Source organism: Agrilus planipennis, unplaced genomic scaffold, assembly GCF_000699045.2.
Source record: "Agrilus planipennis isolate EAB-ADULT unplaced genomic scaffold, Apla_2.0 scaffold10, whole genome shotgun sequence".
Classification (NCBI taxonomy): domain Eukaryota; kingdom Metazoa; phylum Arthropoda; class Insecta; order Coleoptera; family Buprestidae; genus Agrilus; species Agrilus planipennis.
Genome location: NW_020442465.1, coordinates 1,634,819 through 1,650,371, shown reverse-complemented (window position 1 = coordinate 1,650,371; position 15,553 = coordinate 1,634,819). Strand labels below are relative to the sequence as shown.

The window sequence follows — 15,553 nt, the reverse complement described above, 5'->3', positions numbered from 1 at the left end:
TCGTGGGTAGAAAAGGTTAGAAATGAAGAGGTATTGGAAAGAATAGGAGAACAGAGGACTCTATGGAAGTCAATAAAAAATAGGCGAGATAGGTTGGTAGGACACCTTCTCAGGCATGAAGGTCTCGTCAGAGACATATTAGAGGCAGAAGCAGGAGTTAGGAGGGGTAGAGGTAGACCTAGGTTAGATTACTGTTCGCAAATAGTTAAAGATGTGAGATGTTCTAGTTTTAGGGAAATGCGAAGTTTAGCTCATGATAGGAAAGAGTGGAGATGCGTGTCCAAAGAGTATTTGGACTGACGACCTTATGATGATGTTGATGATGATAGTTTAATAGTAGTGTACTGGTACGTAAAACCAGGGACTCGAGCTCTATTCCCGGCGAGGAAATGATAGCAGTAACAATTTTTTCTCATTAATTTGAGGTCATTTGTAGTGGGTAGTGTTAATTTAAAGAAATTAATTCACTAATTAGAGTTTTTACAATTGTTTATGAAGAAAACGCTATTGCAGATGTCACCATTTCTCTAGCAAAGTAAGTTCCTATATATAAAATTTTGAAAAAATCGTGTTACCAACATTTGACGAATTACCCTTCAATTAAAACTGTTTTGAACATAGTACCTATATTTATTAATTTTTGAGTGATTTGACCGAAATTAATTAACGGCTATGAGATCATTTCAGATATTGATAATTTTTAGAGTAATTAGCGATTGCATAAATTAAAATTTATATTTCAAAGCTTACAGTTTGATTTACGTATATCTGCATAAATTTAAATTAGTTGTATTCATAGAATACTTTGTACTCGGAATTTTAACTATTTCCATTATAGGCAAACATATATCCCCAGTTTAATTCAAGTGTATTAATCCTAAAATAAAAAGGCGTATAATTGTGCCTTTTTGGCAAATTACATTGCTACATTATTAACACGCTTATTGTGCAATTTCACTGCTGCAGAAAAATGATTACTGGAAATGTTTGTAACTGTCAGTTCAATTAAAATAACGAGTCGCATTCCCAATACAAAACAAATTTTAACTGTTGTATAATTCTCTCTGATCGAATCGATGAATATTCGATTCAATTTGCTTTGTATGCGAATACATAATAGGAAAACGTTTATCTTCCCTGCAAAATTTAACTATATAGTTATAAATACATATAATTACTGCAAACATAACAGGGAGATATTCACTCCAATTATATGGCTATTACCGTTATTGTTGTTGCTTTATAAGAATACTGAATAAAAACCAGACAAGCGCGAATTCGATTTTCGTGTCCAAGATTTCCGTACTTTAAGTACTTACGTACGCACTACAACTAAATTGTTCAACGACGGTTTAGTCGGTGTGAGTAGCTTGGGAACACATTAGCAAACTAAACTGTTGTTTAAAAGAAAAATAATCTGTATCTGAGGCAATGCTAAAATGGATTTGGTAGAGACGAAAAAATCATAAGAATAAAAGATACTAGATTCATCCAGTAACCAGCCAACGGTTACTACGGAACCAGTTTAATCAGATATATCATGATTTGCGTACATATCCTAAAACGCTTTTTAATTTCCACAGAATGAGTGTAGCAAATCCCTTTGCATTGTCGTACAAGACTGATTTTCTTTCAACTTGTCGGTAAAACCTTCTTCTCCATCCATGATGGTCATCGCGGATTATTATAATAAGTAATAATAATTGTTATTTTAAAATTACAAAAGTATAAACTCAACTCTTCTGTCGTTACGTGCGCTCACAGATGTTGCTGTCCTACGCAGTAGGTTTGTTGGCCAACTGTTCAGTTGGGTACAAGTTATGACAAGACCCAACTGAGGAGTTTGTGAACTGTTGTGTCGGTTAATGCGCGCGTATTACCATTGACTTTACATGACCGACTAAACTGTTGGACGACAAAACTGCCCCCAGTGCGCGCATAGCTTTAGCAAGTTATATTTCCTCTCCGTGATATTTTTTGATACTGGATGCTGAGTTTTACTGTACCTACACGACATATATACATAACATTTTTGCTATATACTTATGAGGAATAAAAAGTTATATAACATGTACTAACACATTTACCAAATGCTGCATGTAGCAAATTTTATACAGCATGTTTTGCTACATGTTGTAAACTTGGTTTTTTATTTATACAAGCAAGGCAATCGTTCACCGAACATATGTATAAATTGTACATTTTTTTAACGTAATTTTTTATTTTTATGTCGCAGAAGGGAAAATATATAATTGGTAAACATGTGGAATATATTTTTTCAATAAAGTCTATCTTTTAAAGAGTAACGATGTATCGATTAAGAATATTTCTCTTTAAGGTCGTTAAATTAGTGGTGAGATACTTAAACCATTTGAAAAATAATGCTTTAAGAAGTCCTGTTAAAGTTATATGATTTTTAAATCACGTAGTAGTGTTCTCAAATTGTGTAGGAAATTTAAAAGTAATTTTTCAAAATTTCATCTATTTCTATTATAAATGTTATAAATCCGTAATACATTTAATATTAATTTGTATTAAGACATTGCCGCCATTTTTTACATGTAATAAAACAATTGCCAATAAAATTGAGCTTGTACATCTAAACTTGAACGGGTTTTTGCAATTAATTTAATTTTTGTTTACAAACAAGAAAATTGTACAGAATTACAGCATGTAGTTTTTTGTTTCAATAATTATTACAAACATTTGAAGGCAGTTTCCTTTTCTGTTTTGTTTTGTTCGAGTAACATTGGCAATTAGTTGTTAGCAAGTGCAATAATTCTGTAAAGCTAATTACGAGGGTCAAGGCAAGTGGCGACGTTGGCAAGCAAGCATAAACATGTCGACAATAGAGCTGCACAGCTACAAAAAAAAAAGAATCCATGACTGGCACATAAATTAACGGTAGATAGCGCTTCATTTTGCATTAAATCGTAAACAAGATATACTGATCCTTTTATCTCTCTCATCAACGAAATCTATTTTTAGCGATGCAATTCGTACAGTTACCTACCTGCATATTAGGGAGCACACAGCAATTGTTTATTGAAAGTAAAAACACTTAGCAATCATCGTACACAATAAATAATCGATTTATCTGCTAATGTGCTGGGGTCCTTGTAAGAAAATACCTAATTGCTTAAAATTGATTGATGATTGAAATGTTTAAATAAAAAGATTGAAGTTTTACTTAGGCATTTATTCAATATACAGGATGCTTTCTTTATATTAAGAACATTGATGTATTCCAGTTAGAAATAAACCGTCGGAAAACAGTGGGCCTAGTTCGGCTGTATAGTTGGTTGCATACATTCATATATTAAAGTATACATTATAAAATTATTGAGTAATGTTAAGAGTTAAGTGCCACGCACCAAGGGCTGAGGATAAGTTATGGTGGACTAGAGTTTATAAGGGGCATGCCCCATGTAGCGTGTGGGCCTCATGTGACTAATGAAGGACATGCCGATATAAGGATTTCCCCATAGATTCCTCATGAAAATCCCACCAAAAAAAGTGGTGATACTAAAATGAGGATTGCGTTATGGGTTTTTCATATGGGTCTTAAGGGGCAAACCTACCACATGTATAAATGTACAATTAAATCTATCTTTGGGGGGCTCGATGAGATAAATCTGTTTCTCATTCAATTTTATATTATTTCATTAATAATTAAGCCCGAGGGCTAAATGCGGCATTCCTGATGATGCGCAAATGCGGCAAGGCGTTATATGCTCCTTCCTTGCCCTAGGGGTAACCTCATGGGGCCCACAAGGGGTAGTGGGCTACTCACTTAGGGACCCTACCTTCACCCCTCTCTAGTCAGGTAATCGAAGCCACTGGTACGTCTTTTCATGTTTAAAACCATTTGTGTATGTTGCCGCAAGGGCAGATAAAATAATTAAAAAATAAAAAAAATATCTTTGCGGTTTGTGATAATTTTAAAGTATCAGAAGTTGAACTTAATTCATTCATACAAGGAGCGTGAAGTGTATATTATTTAATTTAAACGCGAATATCTACTATATAATTTACCAAATAACCAATGGATTTTGCAAGATTAGAACGCCTTGAATCTCTTGCGTGTAGCAGCGGTTAATTTTTAAATTTGGTCCGTCTACTGTTGACCCTATCCAGCGAACTGTTCTTGCACTATCAAATGATCATTTAATGACATGTCGTGCAGATTTGTACATAAAATGCGTTCGTACATAACAGTAACTATTTCGTCTCAGTTGAATGCGTGTTTGTCTCTCCGCGGCTGTTTCCTTTCTTGCGCGCGTTCTTATCCGATGTCGTAAAGTGAGATTTCGAGTGGGTGGTGAAATTTATGGGCACATTAAATGCGCCCGAACCCAATTAATTTGATTACGCAGATTGTTGCACGCTGACCGTTTGATTTACAAACTGCAAATGTCGATCTGGATCGGTTAACTTCCTTGGCGAGCACATTTATCAACCGTTTCGATCAGCTACATTTAGGTACACATTTACTGGACGACAGTGCGTGTGTGGTTATATTGTTTTTCAAAAAAATGCAATATCTCTACAGTCCCAAATGCAATCAAAAGGATATTAATAGAAGAGCCTGGAATAAAGTTAAAAGTCAGTTACGTGTTCGCAAATGGTTAATGTAGAATGGGTAGGTAGCCATAAGCAATTAATGGTCCATAAAATACCTAGTAAGTTTATTTCTGCTGGGATTTTATTTTTACAAATTCGGGTCCAAATTGTAATTTTTAATATTTTGGCTTACGAAACAACGGGTCAAGTGGGATAAATTGTAAATATCACTTTAATATTAAATTTTCCTTTTTCATTTTCATTTTCATTTGCATTTTTGGGGTAGATTTTAATATGTAGACAGAAAAGGTTATCAAAGAATAGGTATTGAATCTAGTAGGATTATACAAAAGGCGCTATGGACGTCAATAAGCAAAATGAGACACAAGATGGTAGGGCACTTTCTGGCACATGAAAGACATTTAGAGATATACGAGAAGTAAGGGACCTGGGTTCGATTCCCGGCGAGAGCATGACAGCACTAACAATTTTTCCCCATTAATTTGGGGTTGTTTGTAGTGGTAAATATTAATTCACTTTAATGTATAGGATTAATCCTACAAAAATTCTTTTGTATACTTCATTTACTTTCTCTAGCGATATTCCCCTTCCAATGTCTTGGATGCGCGCTGGCAAAATCGTAGGTAGGGAGAAAAAAGCTCATTATACTCTCGACTCTTGTTCAGTAAACATACCTTTTCATACAGTACCTGCCAAAAGTTTTGTTCAATCATGAATAGTAGTGCGAGTCGAAAACAAGCGTTAAAACCTTTAATATGTCTTCAAATATAAATAAACATCTCGTTGATATTTTCAGTAGTAAATGGTACCAATAACAGCACATTTGAGCAATGCAATTGTAGTGGATAAAATGGTCAATTTTTCCGTGCAGTACTGTACGGATTATACGCTCCTCACCGGTTAAGAGTTTGGCCGAGAGTTGTCTCCTTCCTTTTCTGGCCTAGTGCTGTTCTTTTCTACTTTGCGCCGGTCAAACTGAAGGTTACATCGCTACAGAAAGTAAACGAAGATATCATTGCTACTAATTATAAATTCTGTTGATGTATTAGCGATACCCTTTATTAGTAACAAATTGCACGTACATATGTCACCGTGTGTATTCGCGAGAAGGTTGTAAACGAGGAATATAACTCATATCATAATGATATGTTCATATTTAGCATACGCGATAAAATTTCTGGTTTAAATGGAATACAAAAATGTCACTTGTATACACACAAACATGATACATATATTAACTAGATATACATATATATATAAGTAATTTAAGTTACATGCGTTATATTTTCTGTTATACGTTAGTACTAACGTGTAAGTGTTTATTCGAACTGACCTCATGCCATTGCAGTTACAACATAAATTTACCATGTTTTACAGTTAAACAGACAGAAAGTATTTTGAAATAAATACGTGTACCAACATGTCCGGCATTACAATTATGCATACAGAGATAATAAATACGTAAACAGATAACGCCGGTTTCCGTAGTGCAATAAGTTTTCCTCCTTACTGATAAGCTAATAGAATTCAGAACATGTATTCCTTCAGCTTTCAAGAATGTTATATAGGGTTGTTCGGAAAGTCATTTCGTTTTTTCCCGACAGAGGATTTAATTGTATTCTTTTGCACCCAACTTCACATTTAAGCCGTATAATTTTTATATGCTTTGAGAGCTCATATAGCAAGGCTTGTGTGTGAAAAATTCCAATTAATTCTACGCAGTAGTTTTTGGTTGGTGCCCTTTTAAATATGGAGAGCGATAAGCAGCATTTTCGACATATCTTACTGTTTTACTACAGAAAGGGTAAAAATGCTGTTCAAGCCAGAAAGAAATTGACTGATGTGTATGGAGAAGGTGTGTTGACAGTACGCCAGTGCCAGAACTGGTTCGCTAAATTTCGATCCGGCAATTTTGATGTCGAAGATGCACCACGTTCGGGAAGGCCGGTTGAAGCTGATAAAGACGCGATAAAGGCATTAGTTGATGTGAACCGGCGAATAACAACACGTGAGATCGGATTGAGGTTAAATTTATCAAATTCAACAGTTTATGACCACTTGAAAGGCCTGGGATTATCCTCGAAGCTCGATGTATGGGTTCCCCATGTTCTCACAGAGAGAAATCTGTGTCGCCGCATTGACGTCTGCGATTCGCTTCTCAAACGTCACGAAAATGATCCGTTTTTGAAGCGCATCATCACTGGGGACGAAAAATGGGTTGTATACAACAACGTCAAACGCAAGAGGTCATGGAGCAAAAAAGATGAACCGGCTCAAACCATTTCCAAAGCCGATATTCACCAAAAAAAGGTGATGCTGTCTGTTTGGTGGGATTTTAAAGGAATCGTTTTTTTTGAGCTTTTACCGGATAACACAACGATTAATTCGGAAGTCTACTGTCATCAGCTGGACAAACTGAATGATGCACTTCAACAGAAAAGGTCAGAACTAATCAACAGGAAAGGTGTAGTGTTTCACCAAGACAACGCGAGACCTCACACAAGTTTGGTCACTCGCCAAAAGCTTTTACAGCTTGAATGGGATACAATGCTACACCCACCATATTCTCCAGACCTGGCACCATCGGATTATTATTTGTTCCGGTCACTCCAAAATTTTTTAGACGGTAAAACCTTCACCTCAAATGAGGAGGTCAAAAACCTCCTCGATCAGTTTTTTGCCAGCAAAGACCAAAAATTTTATGAGCGTGGAATTATGCTACTACCAGAAAGATGGCAAAAGGTGTTGGACCAGAACGGTCAATATATAATTTAATAAAGTATTTGTTTATTATACGAAAACTGTCTTTCATTTCCACAAAGAAAAACGAAATGACTTTCCGAACAACCCTATACATTACAGTTCCATTTAACTCTCTAGGTCTCTAGTCTTTAATGCATGGAAGCAGATAATTTCGTAAAATGTAAATATTTAAATAGAAATTAAAGGGACGATTACAAATTTCAAAAAGAAATTAAAGAGACGTGGATACAGAAGCATGCGGAGAAATTCGGGTTAAGCGAGAACGAGACTAGGATCATAACCTTTTCTAATGTCTCCAGTTATCCTTTTAAAAAAAATTTTTGGATGCTTCATTCCCTCCAGCTACTGATGCTTATGGGCGGGCAGTCCCTCTGGAAGGCCCTCTTCAGCCTCCATTTAGGAATGTGGGGATGGATGGGCAGTGGTTGGGGTGAGAAAGATGTAACAGTTGAAATGAATACAGAAAAGAGTGAAATATTATCTGTGGAGTTTTACTACCCTGCATTTGGACAGACGTACCCGGAATTGAACCAGTGTGGTCCCCCATTGCTTAGCATGGTCTAAACGTATAGGGCATGCTGCTATGTCAAGATGCCTTTTCACCCTACAAGTACCTACGTTTGTTTAAAATTTTATTAATAAGCTATGAGTGAATGCCATAGGCGACGATCGATACCGGCGGAATCTTCACACTATTGATGCCGACAGTTGCGGGTCCTAAATCGAACAGGAAACGAGAAAAGAAACTTTTCAGAGAGCAACCAGATTGACAATTTGGGTGTCGATTTAAATTTTTATACGGGATCTTGGGATTTATTTGCGTGGTGGAATTGACAAGGCAATGTACTTGATTAAGAATTTGTCAATTATTTCCTTTCGAGGATTAATTGAAGCTGTTCCCCAGGTTGATTTGGGTTGTAAACTATATTAGTTTTTTGTTGATAAAAACATTGAATAATAATATTTGAACATTGAACTATAAAAATCGATTGCAAAAACATTAAGGCTCTGTATATCTACGCATTGTGTCTAGGAATCTCATCTGCTTCTTGTTCCCATTCATTATAAAACATTTTTACTATTATTATACCGTTTCACGTTGTGGGTTTATTTTATAACCCGTATCATCGGACTTTGTCCGTCGAATGGTTAAAGGCAGAACTTTCTAAGTGACATTTGTCCGTTAACTCAGTCATTTCCTGTACAGCACCCACACGTTTTAATATGCATCTGGATTATTCCAGCGCAGCAACAATAACATCGGTCGTCGATGAAAAATAGGCTTGTGGCCTTTCATTTTTACACCTTTGCTAGCAGTTTCAGTAAATAACGCCCTACAGAACGTTGCATAATAATGACAGTTATTACATCTGCACCTTTTTTAGTTTCTTGACATTCGTCATTAACATATTCACGCAGAACTACATACGTAAATATGACTGACGGCGGTTTTTTTCTTTGTTTCCACTTCACAGCGCCAACGCCCAAAACGCCGCAGGAATTTTTGCGACTGTTGTATGGTTTTGGAGTCATTTATGGGGGGTTTTTATTATCAACAAATCTTGGCCAAGAGCCTAAAAAACAGAAATTCGCAAAATATCTGACATGCACTGAATTAACTAGCTAAATTCCAAGTGTTGTATAGATGGAATAGGATTTTCCGAGTTTAAATCTTACTTGATGTTCTAGAATCCTTTAGTCGAAAAGTCTAGCAGTTTATCTAACATAAACTCAACTGAAATCACCACATTTTTGATCGCTTTTGACTTATTTTTGATCAGGATTATTACATTATTTATCTACAATAAAATTTTGCGACTGTTGTATGGTTTTGGAGTCATTTATGGGGAGTTTTTATTATTAACAAATCCTGGCTAAGAGCCTAAAAAAAATAGAAATTCGCAAAACATCTGCCATGCAGTGAATTAACTAGCTAAACTTCAAGTGTTATACATAGATGGAAGAGGATTCTCCGTGTTTGAATCTTACTTGATGTTCTACAATCCTTTAGTCGAAAAGTCTACCAGTTTGCCCAACGTAATCTTTATTGCAATCGCCACATTTTGACTTATTTGTGATCAGGATTATTACGTTATCTACATTAAAATTTTTTTTAAACAGTATCGAGTTTAAAGAAGTATCGTCAACAACTATTAATTTATGAAAATAAACGGTCATTTCAATCATTAATTATTCTGTTCTACTCAATATTAATAATAACCTTTAACACAAATTGACAATAAATTACGGTTTTAAAATAGATTTTGTTGTTTAAACCCAATATTTAGAGACCGTTTACTTAAAATATTATTACACATTAAAACAATTTTCCGTTCCAATTGTAAAACAAAAATATTTCTATGTAATTTTTAATGCCATGGTCATGGAGTGCGTGAGAACAACTGAAATGTCATAAACTGCAACATGCAAACGTGGTATTCAATTTATGTTTAAATTTAAATTTACCTTTCCCTTCGCGTTAAATACATACATGTGTGCATATAGTAAGGTCATATACCATGATCGCTGCTTTTTTTTTTCTGGGTTACATAATTGTTTAATATAATAGAAGAAGTAAACACGTAGAAACTTGGAAGCTACTGGTAGGCTTGGCAAATATGTATTCTACCTATAAAGGCAACTAGCTATATCATACAATTAGTATTAATTAGAGTAATTATTAACACCCATTAATTATTCGTTTATACACATAACGAATGTGTATAAATAAATATTACGTTTATAAAATATGCAAGAAGTTGATCATCAACATCATAGGGTCATCAGTCTAAAGACTGGTTGGACACCCACCTCCACCCTCTTCCATTCTGAGCTAATATTCGCATTTCGCTAAAGCTAGAGCATCTCATATCCTAAATTATTTGCGAAGAGTAACCTAATCTAAAAGGTCAATCTCTAGGTCTACCTCTATTTCATTCAACGTGTCCTACTAATACGAGCTTTCTGCAAATGTAGCGAATTTTGTGTTTTTTCAAACATTATTTATTTATTCGTGAATATCTACGTTGTCCCCTTCAAAGTAATCCCCACCAAATATTATACACTTGTGCCAACATTTTTTCCAAAACTTCATTTTTTGTGATCTTGTTCAGCCCCTTCGATGCCGTCTTTATTTCCTCAATCGTAGCAAAACGTCGTCCTTTCATGGGCCTCTTCAATTTCAAAAAGTTACTGGGGGGCACATCTGGGGAATACAGTGGCTGCGGCATTAATAGTGTGTTGTTTTTGGACAAAAATTCGCGTACAAGCAACGACGGGTGAACAGGGGCGTTATCACGGTGCAAAAGTCAATGTTTGTTTTTTCACAAATCCGGGCGCTTCTGGCGGATTGTTTCGAGCAAATTGCGCATAACTTGCAGTCAATGATCCTTATTGACCGTTCTACCCTGTGACAAGAACTCATGATGCACCACGTCATGAAAACTGTAAGCAAAACTTTACAGTCAACCTAACTTAGCGTCCACGTCATAACCATAAACTCATAATTCGTTACCAGTTATGACTCTATTGGGATCCGTCAAATGGGCATACACCATCTGGTGGCAAAATTTATAACTCGAATGAGGGAAAAATTTACATAGGCAAAATTTACACGCAAATTGTAAAATTGTTTATTAAAATAATAAAACACGTTAAAAAAGTAAAAGAATCTTTGATGATGGAGTCGACGAAGTTTTCTTCTAAAGTTAAATCAAATAAAAAGTTAATATGTTCAGTGAAAAGCTGCAATAGCACTTCAGACATAGATCTTCACTCTTCACCTACATTAACTACTTTCCAATAAAAACTAACCGTTTTATATATGTAAAAAATATATTCGGAAAATTAGAGAAAAAAGTAAACTAATAGAAGCTTGGATGAAAGCAGTAGGTATCAAAGAAGTGAATTCCGGAATAAAAATTTGTTCACGTCATTTTAATGCACATGATTATATTTCAGCAAGTATTTACCATCAGCCATAACCTTAATATTTAAAACTAGAATCATACTAAAATTATAAAGTGAGAAATTATTTATTCCTGTGTAATTGATTTAACACAATTCTAATGATACGATATAAGTATTTTGAGGTTAAGAACCTACCTGCTGCAATACAACAAAGTTGCAATAATGTGTTTGCAACGTTCTCTTAAATCGGCTTTGCACGTGCAAGTCATTGATATGATATTGCTTAAATCACCCAGAATCACCTCACCAATTATATAACGTGAATCACTTTTTAAATCCGAAGTTTGTAAAAAGTAGGCAGTAAACTTGACGGAATTTGAAGGCTAGCTTCCGGATTTGTTATTTCCGAATTTTATAATGTGATTGGCATTAAAAACACGCTCACCTTCAACGAAATTTCCTTTCCGAGGCTTTGTGTCAGCCCAATCACATATTGTGTCAATACTTATCATTTTATCGTAATTTAAAAACTTGGAAATTGCACGGTACACTATAGGAACTACGATAAATTTTCCCTAATCGGCGCCATGTTTTTAGGCTCCTCCCATTTGACGGATCCCAATAATAACATTAATCTTAATATTTCAGTGTAAAATGGTTATAAATATCCACAGTATAAAGGTGATATTCCTAATAATAAAAAACATATTTTTTACATGAAAATCCAACTCCACTAATAAAAGCTAGTAGCTTCTTCCTAACCAGTTTCCCGTTATTAGGTAAATTATATAAACCTGTGAAGTAACAAAAGCGCAACAAAAACTGGAATATTTTACTGTTTACAGTTATAGCCACCTTTATTGCCTTTTCCCTGGGATGGTTATTGTATACAAATGTAAAAGAAAGTTATTGCCTTCAAGACGTAGTCTTATTCGAGCTATAAACGAAATGTTTTCCACAGTCATAATACTAAACGTACTTACGTACATTAATTGTTTGAGAAAGTTTCCTGAAAACATGCCGTAGAAAACGTCTATGGTATAAATAATAATTGAATTAACGCGAAAATTCTAAACGAAATTCCTTTCTGCCTGATTTTAATTTGATAATTTGATTAACCGGCACTCTCACTCACATCTTCAGTTCAGAATTTGTAGAAGCATCCAAAAACTGAATTAGTAGTACCTAATTATTTTCGAAAAATATGAAAAAGTTTTTGAATATTAACTTATGGTATAGAACCATACGTACTAAACAAAGATGTCACAAATAAAGATTCAAAATCGAACAGTTACAACTAACTAAATTTTGATACATGTTACAAAGGTTATATAGGCCAACAAGAAGACGTCTTAAAAATGGGTTTAAAATGAACAAAAAAGTTATGAAAATAAGAACACTAATTCATTTGTTGATCGTATTTATGCCGATTTCAAAATATTCTGAATATCTTTTTACAACTTGCATTTCCGGCCATTTTCTTATTATACTTCCAATTACTTGTACGCATCATCATAAGGTCGTCAGTCCTAAGACTGGTTGGACATGTACCTCCACTCTTTCCTATCCTGAGCTAAACTTCGCATTTCCCTAAAACTAGAACAACCCACATCCTTAGCTATTTACCTCTACTCTTCTTAACTCCTGTTCCTGCCTCTAATATGTCTCTGACTAGACCTTCATGCCTGAGAAGGTGTCCTACTAACCTATCTTGCCTATTTCTTATTGACTTCCATAGAGTCCTCTGTTCTCTTACTTTTTCTAACCTTCTCTATCCACAGTATCCTCATCATTCGTCTGTAACACCACATTTAGAAAGCTTCTAACCTTTTCTTTTCGGTTGCCCCCACCGTCCATGTTTCGCACCCCTACAGCGCCACGCTCCAAACATACACCTTTAACTATCTTTTTTAGAATTTTAAATTAATCGTTCGCAGACATAGAAGTGACTTCGTTTTATTGAAGGCGACTCGACCCTGCGCTATCCTCTGCTTTATATCGGACTTATCTGATTCCCTAGATACTTAAAATCAGCCACTTCTTCTAATTTTTCGTCTCTTATCTTTAAATTCGCTCTTTCCCCACTTTTTCCTTCCCTGCAAACCAGTTTTTTTCTTTTGATCTTATTTATTTTCATACAATACTGTTTCGTCAACACCTCTTCCATTTTATTTAAAGCTATCTCTAACTTCTCCTCGCTAGATGCTAATTGTACTATATCATCTGCAAACCTAAGCATACTAACCTTTTGCCCCTGTATATCTATCCCTACAGTTGTACCGTCTAATGATGTTGATCGCGTCTTCGACGTATAGATTAAAAAGTAGCGGTGACAGTGTGCATCCCTGTCTGACTCCCTTCCTAATATTTGCTCTTTATACATACTAAGTATCACTGCCTCATTATCCTAACATTCCACGCTCCGACCGTACCCTATTGCACTTATTGTTGATATCCCCAGAGGTAGTCCCCGCCTGGACATCTAAATTGGGGACTAGTTTACGTCTTTTACACCAGAGTGCGCCATCATGTGAATTCGGTGTGTTTTTGTTGGGGTATCACAATGTGGTGTGGTTTCCCGTTGCATTCCACATCGCAGTATTGTGCATCAGAGTGCCATACTAGACCTACTATCCATTTAAAATATAAAATTATAATTTTATTTAAAAACATGTTAGTTTTACTGATTAGTAGTAGCTGTAGTAGGTACAGTAATAAAGGTAACTGTGTACATTCCTAACTGATTTGTTTATTTCTTTTCATTTTTTTTTTTTTATTTTTAGACCACAACATTTACGACTTTTAGAATATGTACACTTTGTAATTAAATGACATTGTTTTAGAGAAAGTCGGTTTTTCTTGAAGAGATTGGTAGTTAAAATTGAAGTTTCACTATTTATAGAGTAACTCAGAAAAAAGAAAAAAAAATTGTGTTTTAAAGTAAAACACAACGCAATCTATAGAAACTAATAGAAATGTTGCAGGAGTAATTATACTGAAAAAGCTGAAATTAATAAGTTTATTTTAATAATAACAACTCGCTGAACTTTTCACAAAAAATAATGACTTAGATTGCATTATTAACGTAACTTTAAAAGACAAAAAATCTATTTATCCTCACAATTAACTTTTTTTAAAAAGTAAGCAAAGTATTTCGGTTTTTTGAGAATTTATTTATTATTTTCGCAGAAATGATAACACATTAGGAAATTATAAGGTATATGTACAACATTACATAATATTGCAATTTCATTAGCTTAAAAAATGGATATTTTGCAAACTTATTGTCAAAACTTGCCACGCAAATGAGAAATACAATAAACTACTGAAATTCCTACAGCAAATTTGTTTTAAAAATTGAGGTTTGAAGGACTACTTAGAGACATATTAGAAGCAGAAACAGGAGAGCTTACAGGAATAGAGAGGTAGACCTACATTAGGTTACTGTTCACAAATAGTTAAGGATGTGTGACTGATGACTAGTGATTAGTCTTAGAAATTGGTCTGGATCTTGGTTTTGCTTTGCTCATCACTATTGACGACCTTATGATGATGATGTTTTAAAAATTTTTGGGTTTTCATTTAAAGATGCAGACAAATCTAAGGTCTAATATACATAATAAACTATATTGTTATAGGTTAATAAATTAAGATAATTAATATTCACATGTAATAGATAGAATAGTTAAATAAATAGCAGAAAAGTGACAATAATACAACCCATTCCACTTTATGGGTATATGTAAAGATAGAAAAAAAGACATTAATCTATGGGACACTTGCTTTTATTGCAGGTAAATAAATAAAACCATTTATTAACTAATGAAAAGAGCCCTGTCGCCGGCGCATAGCTTCCACTAGAACAACAGTCTCGTTACAGAGTTATTGATTTCGAAATAACTTTCACACTTCTAATAGCCTGTAATTAAACGTAGCTTTGAAAACACACTTAATGTCGGCATTTGTTTTATAGTGCACTTATTAAAGATATAAAAACGGAAACAATATGAATGATAATTAAATTCAATATCGAACCATGAAATTGAATATGTAATTTAATATGTCATAAAATATAATTGAAAGGAATCATTTTTCAATAATGTTTACAATTTCTTTTGGTTAATTTTAAGACTATGAAGATGCTGTAGTAGAGTGTAAAAATTAATAAGTGATTCTTTAGGGTCGCCCGGGCTGACAACTAGGGGGCCCCCTTAAAGAAATGTAAATATATACTAGGGTCAATTGAAAAGTCCCCGGTCTGACACATAGATGGCGGCACCAGAACTAAATCCATATG

The 15,553-nt window shown here is 34.5% G+C and overlaps 1 protein-coding gene across 1 annotated transcript in view; it reads right to left on the bottom strand.

Moving 5' to 3' along the window:
• The window catches only part of LOC108740489, a 236,422-nt gene that overhangs the window by 49,599 nt on the left and 171,270 nt on the right, over positions 1–15,553 (bottom strand). The window lies entirely within an intron of this gene.